Source organism: Columba livia, chromosome 21 (genome assembly GCF_036013475.1).
Source record: "Columba livia isolate bColLiv1 breed racing homer chromosome 21, bColLiv1.pat.W.v2, whole genome shotgun sequence".
Lineage (NCBI taxonomy): Eukaryota > Metazoa > Chordata > Aves > Columbiformes > Columbidae > Columba > Columba livia.
Genome location: NC_088622.1, coordinates 4,486,641 through 4,500,283, shown reverse-complemented (window position 1 = coordinate 4,500,283; position 13,643 = coordinate 4,486,641). Strand labels below are relative to the sequence as shown.

The following is a 13,643-nucleotide window of genomic DNA, read 5'->3' as shown; positions in this document are numbered from 1 at the left end:
TGCGGTAGGGAGAAGGTGTGTGTAACAATACTAGAGCTTGCTGTAACTGTCACCCCGTAGACAGCCCGAGCGGAACAGCTGCAGCCTGGTGGGGATGCTGAGCCCACCCAGCCCTTCCTCCCAGCGGAGATTCCTCTGCGCTGACTTTTCAAACCCACGGGAGCAACTCTATGCGGGACCTTTTATTGATCCAGCATGTGCTACCTACCTACTACGTGAGTAAATGACTTCAGTTGCCAAGGCTAGTAGCCGTCACATTTCAAAGTTCAGCTTATACCCCCCCAAAAATAAAGGAGAAGGGTTTTTATAGCTTCCCAATCCAACCATTCCTCTCAGAGAACAATGTTCTAATTTATGATGTAACCTGTTCTACCGACCTCTTGTGGCAACTGTGGAGGTAAGTCATTGTGAGTGATTCGTTGTGATGTTGAAATGCTGAATCTTTGCATTTTCTTTCCAAAAAAAAGCCCAGAAATATACGTTAGGAAATTAAATTTCTTGGAGAGTAAGATCTGCCCTGGACTCTGAGTGCCGAGCAGCCTGTAATAGGCATAAGCCACCAGAAACATTTATTTCATGTCCTATCTGTTAACGTTATGAAAAATGCAGTTTTATTTAGGCTGACTGTCCATCTATCATCATAAAGAGTTAGCAGGAAGAAAACGATTGGATTTTAAGCTGATAGAGAGCAACAGGAGACTTTCTGTTGCAAAGCAGCGTGCCTGAATTATGGTGTGACTCCAGTTCCCATCAGCTCTCACACCCCACCCAGCGCTCCACGGAGCTGTGTGAAGTTGTGTAACATTGGCATAGCGGCACATAATGTGCTTTTTTGGGGAGTTGTCAAAAAACACGAGTAAACACTTTGGAGTGGGCTTCTGCTGTTAGTTTTGTGGGAAGTGACAAGTTTGCAGGGAGGTGAGCAGCAAATAAGGAGCGAAACAGCTTGGGCCAGAGTTGTTCAGGAGAGTCAAGTTTGCTTCAAAGCAGCATTGTTTTCATCTCGAAGCTGCTTTTTTCCCCAATTTCTGTTAGTAGAACTCCCCTTAGCTGGAAGGATGAGCAAAAAAACATTGGGAATTGAGCAGGAAAGGCAGCTTTGTGACCTTGGCTTAGAATCTAAATGTGACCCAGCCCAGCTAACTGTTCCAAGGGACAGCTTGCTGGTGTTGGGGGGGGTGTCCTTTAATTAGGGTGAGTGTTGACAGACTTTGCAGTGGAAATCATGTTTGGTCTTCGTGGTGTTTAACAGGAAATGAAATGACTGTGAATATATTTGACAAACAATTCTAGCCTATTTTTGCCCACCAGTTTTTCTCAAATTGATGAACTGTCGCTCTCTCGAGTAGATTAGGTTTGCAATCTGCAGTGGGTTAAAGTATTACTCTTTATCCTTTGAAGATCTGGCTTCAAATGCGAATTCGGGTCACAGGAAATGACCAGAATAAATCCCTTAAGGTCATGTTGATCAGTTGGGCAAATGCATAGAGATGCCCTTATTAACGATAATGAACTGTATACTCAAAGATGGGAAAACACTTGTCTGAACTCCAAAATATTCTGTATGATTACGGTGTCTGATGGTTTTAAAAATACAAGGCTAACCAGAGGGATGAGACATACCATTAAACAAGCATAGTTGGATTAAGGACCAGTATTTTCATAGGTGACCGTTATTTTTGAGTCACTTTGTTGAGTACTTACCTAAATTTCAACTCAGTGATGTTAAAACCTATATGCTGGTAGGGAATTGTGAAATATTTGCAGTAAATTAGTGCTAGTTATGGGTTTAGAGCTGCAGTGTCCTAACTAATAACCTGAAACTTCTGCCTTTCAATGCTGATTCACTGTGCAGGCCCTTGCTTTGTTCAGAAGAATTCAGTTGCCTTCTGATTGTATTAATAAAAAAAAAAAAAAAGAAAAAAAGACCATCTAGTTTGCATCTTCAAAAGATTCACAGTCATTTCATTTTCTGTTAAACTGTGCCCTTGTGGCCAGGAAGCCAATGGTACCTGGGGTGGGTTAGAAGGGGGTGGTCAGTAGGTCAGAGAGGTTCTCCTGCCCCTCTGCTCTGCCCTGGGGAGACCACACCTGGAATATTGTGTCCAGCTGTGGCCCCTCAGTTCCAGCAGGACAGGGAACTGCTGCAGAGAGTCCAGCGCAGCCACCAAGATGCTGAAGGGAGTGGAGCATCTCCCGTGTGAGGAAAGGCTGAGGGAGCTGGGGCTCTGGAGCTGGACAAGAGGAGACTGAGGGGGGACTCATTCATGTTTACAGATATATAAAGGGGGAGTGTCAGGAGGATGGAGCCAGGCTCTTCTGGGTGACAACCAGTGACAGGACAAGGGGCAATGGGTGCAAACTGGAACACAGGAGGTTCCACTTAAATATGAGAAGAAACTTCTCAGTGAGGGTGGCAGAGCCTGGCCCAGGCTGCCCAGGGGGTTGTGGAGTCTCCTTCTGTGCAGACATTCCAACCCGCCTGGACACCTTCCTGTGTAACCTCATCTGGGTGTTCCTGCTCCATGGGGGGATTGCACTGGATGAGCTTTCCAGGGCCCTTCCAATCCCTGGCATTCTGGGACTCTGTGATTCTGTGAAATTCTGTTTCCAAGAGTGTTACAATGTTGTGAGTGCTAAGTTAGATATATTGTCCACAGCTTCAAAGAAATCTTCTTAAAAAAAAAAAGAAAAAAAGGAAGAAAAAGCTGCTTTTGAGATTATTCAGTCTGGAATGGCTTTTTTTAAACAACCAAATTAAAATAAACCCTCTAATACAGGATTTTAAATGAAAGCAGAAAGTGTTCTAACCATAAACTCCTGAACATTATAGTATACGGCAGGACAGTGACTACAGATTTAACAGACTCTAATTTATATTATTCCTTGAGGGAACCGAAGTCATTAGGCTGAGTTTATTTCCAGAGGAAGGTATCTAATGCAGGCTGATTTCTTCACTACTGGCACGTAGGATGCAGATTATGCACCACTGGGCAGTGTGTGTTTTGTGAGACTGCGAGTGTATCAAAGGAAGTAATTGCTTCCTGTTGAACCCATATGTTTTGACAAAAATCATTGTATGTTGCCCTTGATTCTGATTTCACTGCTAAATTATTTGGTATCCAGTCCTTATCTCATGAAGATCGGTAGGGCTCTAACTTTACTACTGAGATATGCTGATTTACCTAATGAAGATACTGCCTGGACAATGGAATCTGCAGTCATGTGTGCATGTGTGTTTATTCTCTATGTTTTCATGCAGAATGAAAGAAAATAACTCTGTGTGGGCCTTTGCAGTGGTGGTTTGTATGTACATTAGGAACCTGAGTTTGTGGTTTCTGCATTGCGGGGTGAGTGCTCATTTTATTTCAGATTATAGGTGGCATTATCTGGAGATTGCAGACGTTCTGTGCAAAGAGAGGCCGTGCAGCTTGTCCAGATCCTTTCTGGATTTAGTGTATTGCTCTCCAGTCTGTGAAAGGAAGGTCTGACCCTACTTACCAAAACTTGTCTGCAGTCTCGTGTAGCTCGGGCAGCAACTCAGAAGTCGTCATTCCAAACCCGTTTCCTCAATCTGATAATCGCTGTGTATCTATGTCCTAGTTTGATGGGTTTATAATGAGTGTCTTTAACCTCGGCCTAGCCCAGCCATCTGCTCTGTGAGGCAAGCTGGCACTTCAAAGCAATTTTTCGCTTCAAGGTGTCTCCTTGTAGTCCTACAGAACAAACAGTGAGTCATCTCCTCCCACCAGAATCAAGCGAGATTGTAACCTACCCCAGTGCCCATGCCCAGTAGGATCCTAAGAAAGGTTACAGAGAGCACCACAGTCAAATATAATAATAATCTTTGCACTGAGGAAAATTAAGTCTTGTCAGAGCAAGTAGTACAGAGATACGTGTCCTCAGCAGGGGCTGGAGGAGGGATTGTGTGAGCCAGGCTGGTGAGGGGGCATTTCTAGAATCCACATTCACTCACCGCTTCAGGGTTGTGTTAGGAATGGGAATGTGCTGTAAGAAGGGGGGGATTTTCTAGCACATAGGATTGATCTGATTAAAACAAAAATCAGAGGTAATTGCTTTGTCTGGACTAAGCTGTCAGAGAAGTATCTCTGCCATGCTGGTTTAATTTAGTACTTCTCCAAATGTTATAACAAATGATAGGAGCCTTAGACTGATTGCTTGGCTTTATTTTGGTTTTAGATGATCTTTGATTTAATAGATATATGTGGAAATGATTTTAAGATGTGGTCATTACTGCTACCTCGTTTTCCTCACTGCACCATCGCTGGGTGCAGTTGGGATGCAGCATCAATGGGTGTAGTTGGGATGCAGCATCGCTGGGTGCAGTTGGGATGCAGCATCACTGGGTGCAGTTGGGATGCAGCATCGCTGGGTGCAGTTGGGACTCAGCATCAATGGGTGCAGTTGGGATGCAGCATCGCTGGGTGCAGTTGGGATGCAGCATCGCTGGGTGCAGTTGGGATGCAGCATCGCTGGGTGCAGCTGGGATGCAGCATCGCTGGGTGCAGTTGGGATGCAGCATCGCTGGGTGCAGCTGGGATGCAGCATCGCTGGGTGCAGTTGGGATGCAGCATCGCTGGGTGCAGTTGGGACTCAGCATCAATGGGTGCAGTTGGGATGCAGCATCGCTGGGTGCAGTTGGGATGCAGCATCGCTGGGTGCAGTTGGGATGCAGCATCGCTGGGTGCAGCTGGGATGCAGCATCGCTGGGTGCAGCTGGGATGCAGCATCGCTGGGTGCAGTTGGGATGCAGCATCAATGGGTGCAGCTGGGATGCAGCATCAATGGGTGCAGTTGGGATGCAGTGCACATGCGAGATCGCCCACTTTGGCACAGCGCTACATGCAAGACTTTACGTACCCCTTTCACTGTATTTCATGCACAGAAACCAAGGCTTGGCATAGTTTCTCTGTAAAACCCACGTTCACACAGGGAATCAGTTCCAAAGCCGGGTTTCCTCAGAAAATAATAGATTTCAAATTTACCAGTTATTTTACCACTTTGAATCTTTTAGAACCTGATCTAAATCACTCTGCTACTGCAGACTCCCCCTGACCCCGTACTCTATAGGCTTTTATCACGCAAAATGCCTTTGGATTCTTCCAAGGACATATGGTCTGTGTATTTATTTAAGGGAAGCTTGCCATTCAGTTTGTTGCCTGTTTGCCCATCCTGGAGTCCATCTGTTCTTTTCTTAAATGCAGGAATTGAGATTTCACTGTCAGCAAGATACACTATTCCCTCAAACCTCCAGCACTTACCCCTTTTGCAGCAAGGGGGAGACCCTGCCCCGAATCTACGGGCAGCGGGGGAAATCCAGTGCTTATTCTACTCTCCAAGCCTTCCTTTGCTGTTCCTCATCAACCTCTCTCCTTGCCTGATTCATATCTATATCACCATAGCTTCCTGAGACTTTATTCTTAAAGTTTGAGGGCAACTGTCCATTTTTCTGTTTAACAGCACAGCTCAGAATGGGAAAGTGTCAGTGAGGGCGCTCACTTCATTAGTGGAAATAAGTTTTGGGTTATAAAACTGCTCTCCCCCTGCCTACTGTTAGCAAAAATGAGCCTTTGTCAAGTCGCCAGAATTTTGGTCTGTCTTGCATTACAGCACTAGAAAATTAGGGATGTCTACTCTTAAATGGAAAAGTATAAGAAGTTTGGTCTCCTGACGTAAGACTTGTCTTTTTTTCCATTTTCTTTACTAGATGATCTCCCCTGCTGCCACCTTCAGATGAAGCGATTTTAAATGGATGGGATATTAAAGCTTTAGAGACGGGGTTTTAAAATAAATGAAATGCTCTCAGGACTGTAACAGTAACAGCTGTTGTGTCTACCAGCTGGACAGGCTTAATCACTCAGATCCCACTTTCCACCGCACTCGTTTTCTCTGCCTTCTGCCCCTTCTCCAAACCCCGGCCCAGCCTCAGCACAGGGATACGGGTGCGTCCTGGGGGCCAGAAAGAGAACTTCTCTATTCAGTATGGGATGGAATATTAACTCTGTGAAGTATATTTCATTAATAGTGTCGCTTTGAAGAAAAAGAACTTGCCACTCTTGATTTTAGGCTGATTCAAAGCAGTTCCAGGTTGGTACCAGTTCACCTGTCAAAACTCACTGGTGAAACAAATGATTTCTGACTGACTCACCTCAGGAAACAACTTGTGATTTCAAAATGTCACATTTCTCCTTGACTTTGACCTATATAGAGTTTAGCAAAAAAGTTCAGTATGTTTTCATTTGAGATGAAACAGGATTTTTTGGTTGACAATAATTAAATTTTTGGTTGTATCTCACTTGGTTAAAAGAGCCTTTAGAAGAAAATTATCTTCAGTGAAACTGAAAGCACTGTTCCTCTGGTTTGTGCATTAGCTACCAAATCAAGAAATTGATTATTTATGCAGGTCTGAGTTCTCACTCCCAACAGTGCAGCCAACTTAGTGAGTGGCCATGGACAAGGCAGTTAACCTTTCTATTGTGTGTTTAACCATCTGTAAAATGGCTATGATCCTGCTTACCTGCCTGACGCAGCTGTACAGACGCTTAATTTTTAATCAAGCTCTGTTCAAACACTTTGAGCTCACTGTACAAAAGATGCACAAAGAGGCAAAATAGTTCTATAATGATATTATTGCTTTTATAAGACGTTTCCCATAGTAATATATGGTGAACTATATCAATGTTCTAGGAATAACATCAAAAAGGGAAGGAAGTATCAAGGAGCAAAAGAGATGTCGTGGGATGGAGTACAGACTTTCTGACAGTCTAGGGTTCCTTCGTCTCTATTAATTATACATGTGGAGCAACTTGTTAATGCATTTCTAAAGACATGTTGACACAAGCTCAGAGCTCGATCCTGGCAGGCAGTCTTTTGAATTAATTTAACCCCAGGATCAGAAGGAACCGGACAACATAGTTGAAGGCATTTCTATACCAACCAAAGCAGACTATTGTCCACAAACCAGATTTCCTGGGTCCGCGAGGGCGAGCGGGAGGTAACGGTACACCCTCATGGGGAGCTCGTTATCAATAATTTCTATAGAGGGCCCTGGCATTACATTTCAGGCTGATTGTCCGTGGAATATGACCAGGTATCATTCTCAATGTTATCTCTCTACGCCCTATGCAGTTTCAAAAATAATGATAAAAATACTTAATTTTACTAATGAAGTACTCGAGTCATTCAGGAGTTGTGTTTATGGTAAAATATAATATATAAGAGCCAACAGAAATAAAATCCAATGATTAATTCTATTTTAACAGATTGCCTAGTACATGCTACAGTATTCAAATCTTACCTAGTATTTTGAAGCAAATTTGACACTATGCTTTGCAGGCACAAAACACCCACAAAAGTACTCTACTTGCTATTCATCACCACAGCAGTGGAGGTGCCAGGTTTGAAGTGCAGTTCCACTGTGCCAAGTGACCGCATACGTGGTTTTGTGAGGTTTCCTTCTTTGTGCCATCTCAGAACCTCAAACCACACGTGTCCTTTGCAAAAGGATGGAGAACCACCCAGCCTGAAACGTCCATAGACCGAATTGTGGCACTTTCTTGGGTTTGTAGATAAATAAGGTCGTAAAGAACATACACCTCAATGTGATATGGAGCTATTACAGGAGATGCTGTCATCAGCCAGCAAGGTTTTTATTGTCTTTCTTCAGAGTCACTTAGAAAATTAGACTGGAGTGGTCTGAATGAAACAAAAAGCATCACTGGAAGAGATGGCCACAGTGAGTGTCAAAACTATTACATCAGATATACATTAGTTTGATGATTTTGCATTGCTGATTCATTCACGGGAAAGTCCCTTACAAAGCATCTAAATGTCACTGTGGGTGTCTCAAATACTTGGAGTTCTTAAAACAACCAAATGACTTGAGCAAACACTTTCTAAAGTAAATACTGATTGAGAGCGTGCAGCTTGTGATATCCCAAGGAACCCGACTGCCACGGAGGCACCCCAAGGTTCGTTTAAGGGAAAACAGGGTCCAAAACCACTTTTATTAAACCGGTGTGAAACAGGGTTTTAGCACTCCAAAAGTGACCTGAATACAGGTTCGGATATCAGTTGAGGAAAATTATTAAGGGGCAGCAACTAATCCAACAGGAGCAGGGGGAGGTGGTGGCTCCAGATGGCAGTGGCTTGGCTTGTAACTCCAAGAGATCCGCGACAAAGGGCAGAGTCTCAACGAGAGTCCTATTTTTATAGCCTGATCAGATCTGACTGTAGGCATTCCAGAAGCTTCTCTGCACCCCCACACTGGATGTGGGGTGCCCCTGAAGCCTCCAAACATCCCCCACACTGGCCGTGGGTGCCCAGGGGCTCCCTGGCGCTTCAGCGCTCCCTTCTCTTAACGGCCCTGGCCAGGGGCCTGTGGGGCCAAACAAAAGAAGCTGTCGGCCTCAAACAGCAGAGAGAGAGGGAGATGTGTCTACTCCTTCCATGATGGAGGAGGGAGGGGGAGAGAGGGGGGTTTGCATTCTGCCGCACCGACCGTGAAGTGCTGAGCACCTGCTGCCTGGGAAAGGCACAAAAATGGAGCCATCCAAATAATTTCAGCATGTCTGAAAATCCTACATCTTAAGTCTAGTATTACCTCTTTACCTGAAGACCAGATCCCTTGTATAAGATGAGTTCCTGTGGAGAAAAAAGTTTAAAAATGTAAGCTGAGACATTATAGACGTTACTAATGTTATGGCTTTGGATTTTGTTGGTTTAGTGAGTTCTTTTGCTTCTTCCTTTTCCTTTCCGTGCTGTTCAGAAATACCCTGAACCACTAGGAAGGTTAAAGCTTTATCCACCAAGATATATCCTCTTCAGGCACAACGCAGCTAATCCATCGCCCAAACAATCCTGCAGTATTAAGCCTGTAGTTTATGCTTGTTGCTATAATAGAATTTATGGAATTGACCAGGCTTATTTTTTTTCCCTATTTACTCTATAAAAACAGGCTTGTGAATAATCTTTAAGAGCAATCTCATCAGTGACACTTGTTGCTGTAAAAAACCACTCAAGTTTCTGTCATTCGAGTTGGTTGGTCAGTCTAAGCTGTGCGATAGTTCTTTTGTTCCCTGATTTGTTGGCACAACCATAGAAATTGCTCAAGAGTTTGCGGGGTGTGTGATTGTATAGGAGAAGGTTTGGAGAAAAGCACCATTTTAGCTGTGTGGATCCAGGGACCCTTTTAAAGGTTTGCTGCTCTAATTAAAGCTCTTTTTGTGAATCCCAACTCTCTAAGAGTTTTTACAGGAAAAGCTTAGGTACTACTCACAGAAACATTTGCAAAGAAGAGGAAAGGATGGAAATACATGTTCTAAACCTGAACAACTAGTCAGGATCTGCTAACGGCCTGTGGGCATTGGGAATGATGTCTTTCTCGTGGCGTTGGAAATCGGTAGATGGCACAATCCACAGAGCGAGATACAACAGGAGTGGATTTATCAGAGATTTCAGGTGGGCTGCAAAAAAATGTGATTTTATTACCTAGTCAATATTACTGATGTTTAAAGAGGTGCCCACACCACAGACAGCATCGCTGCAGCTTCTTCCTTCGGCCTGAGGCTGCACTTGACTTTAAAGAGTTAATGTTCTCTTACTCCTCCTTTTTCTCCCTTCTTTTTCTCTCTGCCACTGGCTCAGAGCTCTGCCTTTCATCTGAAGGGCACAGCACACTGAGCGGTGTTCACATGATACCAATGACAGCAGCCCGATAAGCCTATTTCTGACAGTGTGGCAAATTACTATTATGAAATCCCCGTACATTTGATTGCAGAGTGACTTTCAGAAGGGATCACACACAGCAAGGTTATGAAAGGCTCCGTGTTTACCACAGTAACGCTGACTTACTGGAAAATAATATTGGGAGCTCTTTAAATAAAGAAAAGCTTGGGAGATTCCCAATTCATGGAACATTTGGCTGAGTGTGAAAGGGAAAAAATCATCAGCAAAAATCATAGGCTTTTTTTAATTTCGGTGAAGTGTGCTTGCTAGAGGTGTGCTCAAAAGGCATCACCCACCTGAGACTGTCCGTCCCCTCTCACATTGTCCCTTTTCGGAGGTTACGGGTGTTTCATCTCTGCAGAACCACCTGCCCATCCCAGCCGAAGGCAGAGCATCTCCTGGGGCCATACAGGGCCCAGGTTAAAAGGAGAACAAGATTCAAATAAAACATGATCACAAAAGTAGAAGTGGGAGGAGAAACAGGCAATTTACAGGCTAAGAAAGCGTAGGAGATGCTGGTTAAAAAAGCTTATCTGCAAAATGCAAAATAACACCAACCTGCCTGCTGAGTTACTGTCAGCATCCCAGGGTGTGTTCCAACATGGACATAAATTGTGCTCTGGATTAGGAATTTTAACAGTTTCTCTGCCCTTCATTCAGCGAAACAGCTGCTTCATGAGCCTTGTCTCCCCACTAATTGAGGAACTGCTCCAATATTGGCTGAAATACACCTGAGAGCTCTAAATATGGACAGAAAATATAAAATCCCTTGAAGTTCAGGTAGAACCCCCTAGATTTGTATGAGCTTTTGACCAGCAAATGGGTAAAATTTGTTTCCAAATACCCTAAACAACTGTAATTTCCACATTTTTAAGCTAGGGCCAAACACATGAATCTATAGATCAGTATACAAAAGGTGATGATTCCTTTTCCTAACTGTCTCCATTTTCTTGGCCAAGCAGAGCATTCACATGATGTTTATTTTGGGCTACACAGACAATACAGCCCTGTTTGTCTGCTGGCTGGAATTCCAGTCCGCGTTGATTACCTCTCCCAGCTGAATTAGGGAATTGATCCCTTAGTTTAGCAAGTGGAGACCTGCAGAGTGTTCTTGTGTTCTGCCTCTATTGCAATAGAAATATATTTAGCTGATGATGGAATATGGCTTCCATACGTAGGTGGCCACAGCCTGTGGTAGGTTTAGGCTGACGGACCAAATGTCTGAGCTGAGATGTGCAGCATCAACAGCTGTCTTTTTGTAAAGGTTATTTTTTAAAGGCACGTGTTCTTGGAATTTGTTTCCTGGGTGGCACGTTGGACCGCGGAGAGGCCAAGTGTTTAAATAACCTCTTCAAACATGTGTTTTGCCCTTCGCTTTAAGACCCGAAGGCAATTGTCTCTGACATCAAACTTGTGACGGCAAAAGCTGTGGGTAGTAGTTGTATTTCCTTATCTGTGACAGGGAAAGAAATGGCAAATTTGGGATCTTTTTGCATGTCTCACAGAGACTTAGATAAATTAGACTTCTAGCTCTGGCTTCAATGGGGCCAGAATGATTTTGGAGAAGAGAAACGCTGATGCTGAAGCTGGTAATGCTGTACTGCTGTATACAAGCTGGGAGGATGGGTGCCGGTACTGCGTGACCTACCGCTGCTGTTAACTGCCTTAGGTGCAAAGAAATTGTCCAATCTCAGCTGCACAGCATGTGGCACAATCTGCAAAACCCACCAACCAGTCGATCTCCATGACCTGTAGCTGGACTGCCACAAATACATAGATTTTCCACTTAAAAGTTGCTGTGTTCCTATTGCCGAACTCACATCCATGACTTGTTTGCAGAACCACCCATGTGCACATCGATAGCAGCACATGCTTGCTTGGATAATTGAACACAGATGATCTGCAGTTGGTATCTTTTGCTAGAACGTTTTGTGATCACTTGTGGAAAGCCCCAACATTTTGGGAAGAGGGAACTGGGGTATCCAGCTTGCACAATGGGACTCTGCCCTGAAACCAAAGAAAAACCATTTGGTGCCACCATAGCCTCACAGTGACAATTCTTGGTGTCAAGGTTGAGCCTGACTAATTGAACAGTGTGGGATTTAATCTATAAAGAAAAAAGGGAGGGAGAAGAATGTCCCCCAGAACTTTGAAGTGCAAATGGATGAGTGGATACAAGAAAAGGGGGATTTCTTGTGAGTCACCACAGTCTAGAAATAGAATTATCTGTAATCCCAGGAGTTGCAGTTCTAAGAACCAAGTATTAGCAGCCTGACCATAGGTCTTTTGCAGACAGCTGGAAATCTTTCCACTGTTTTCAGTTTACTGTGGACCATATTGTACACAATGCATCTCGCACTGTAGAATTCGTAATTCCCCCAGCAATATAGTCCGGGTCGCTGCTGTGTTGTATATGTTATGATGCCTTTTCCAGCAGAGTTTAAGGACCCGTGATGATAACTGCTACTTTCACAGCCAATTTTTGCTTCGATAGTTAAGCTTAGTCCTACAGGGGCTGATATCGCAGTAAGTCTGCATGTCAATATTTATATAGGCAATCCTGGCATAGGATTTCCATCAGATATGTGAAAATAAGGAAATAATTACCATTGCAGGACTCTAAAGGGAGGACAATAATCGTCAATAGTGGGTCTCCTTAAAATAGGCCTTAAAAAGGGCTGGAAGTTCGCTGCGGCTCAATACATTTTAAGGCAAGAAAAACATTATTTTAACTATGAAGCTGGCAAATTCTCCCGCTTTCATTCCGCAGTGGTAATCTCTGTAAAAGACATGATTTAAAAGCTGCTATTTCGCACTGTCTGAAGCTAAATACAAATCTGAATAAAATTAGAGCGCTCTGAATAAATTCCCCTGCGCCGGCTGTCCTGGCTGGAGGCAGAAGCAGATGCCTGTGATCAAGTAGCACCATAAGCCAGAGCTGCATTCACCTTACAAAAACAGGAAATTTATTCCATCTTGGAAACAAGCTGGTCCATTCTTTCAGGGGGTTGGTGCCAGTGTGCACTTTTTAAAAGGCCATGTGAAACCTCACAGGCATTTTTGACATTAATGGCTTTGGTGTTTGGGGGCTTGAGAGTCCTCGCTTTGTGTTCAGATTTAAACTTTGAACACCTTAGGTCTGTCACCAGCTCACTGGAAGGTGCTATTTTGATTTTCTTCATTAGCAGCTTTGAAAAGGGAAAAAAAAGGCACATTGCTCATTTCATATTAATTGGAACATATTTTCCCCTGTAGCAGTTTGCTGATTATGAGATTTCAGTGCCACTGACTGAGGTGGCTTTGCAAATAGTCGCTATAAATAGAAAATAAGAAGCCGTGTCTGTGAAATGACCAGCGAGAGAAAAGAGTCGTTAATAGGGGAAACAGGTACAGACCAACAACCCCGATCATGTAAATGCAGGCTGACAATCCTGTCTGCACAGTCAAGCAGAACAGTTCGGTCTACGCAAACATTTTGTGGGAAGAAAGTTTAGTCAAGTGTTGAAAATATGGAAATAGGGATCAAAACGCCTGTGTTGTTCCTCCGACTCTGCAGGCGAACCACCCTGTCTCCGTGTGTTTAATCATCCACAAAGGGCTGGTTTCCCCCTGGAAACTGGGGGGGCAGCATTTCTTGGATATAGCAGTGTCTTCAAATATGGCATCATGGGGTGTGAAAGGTGGAAGCGGCCAGGGTGTAAATCATGTGAATTTGTGTGATGGTGCAGATGGTTCATGTTAGAACACTGCAGGTCATTTTGGGCTGGCTTGCGTCGACATTTACTACACGGATCCTGTAGTAAGCGCATTGACTATTTCCAGAAAAAAGAAGTACTCATGAAGGAGAGTGAGAGCTGTTGCTGCCTTGTCTGTCAGTCGTGTGCCATTTAACAACT

At 43.9% G+C, this 13,643-nt stretch overlaps 1 protein-coding gene across 1 annotated transcript in view; it reads left to right on the top strand.

Annotated features, from left to right (window-relative positions):
* Positions 1-4,324, top strand: part of LRRC38 (leucine rich repeat containing 38) — a 52,728-nt gene extending 48,404 nt beyond the window's left edge. Inside the window, exon 8 of the transcript XR_010467428.1 lies at positions 61-4,324. The gene's annotated coding sequence lies outside the window, so the exon portion shown is untranslated. The remainder of the gene's footprint in view (positions 1-60) is intronic.
* The last annotated feature ends 9,319 nt before the right edge of the window (positions 4,325-13,643 follow it).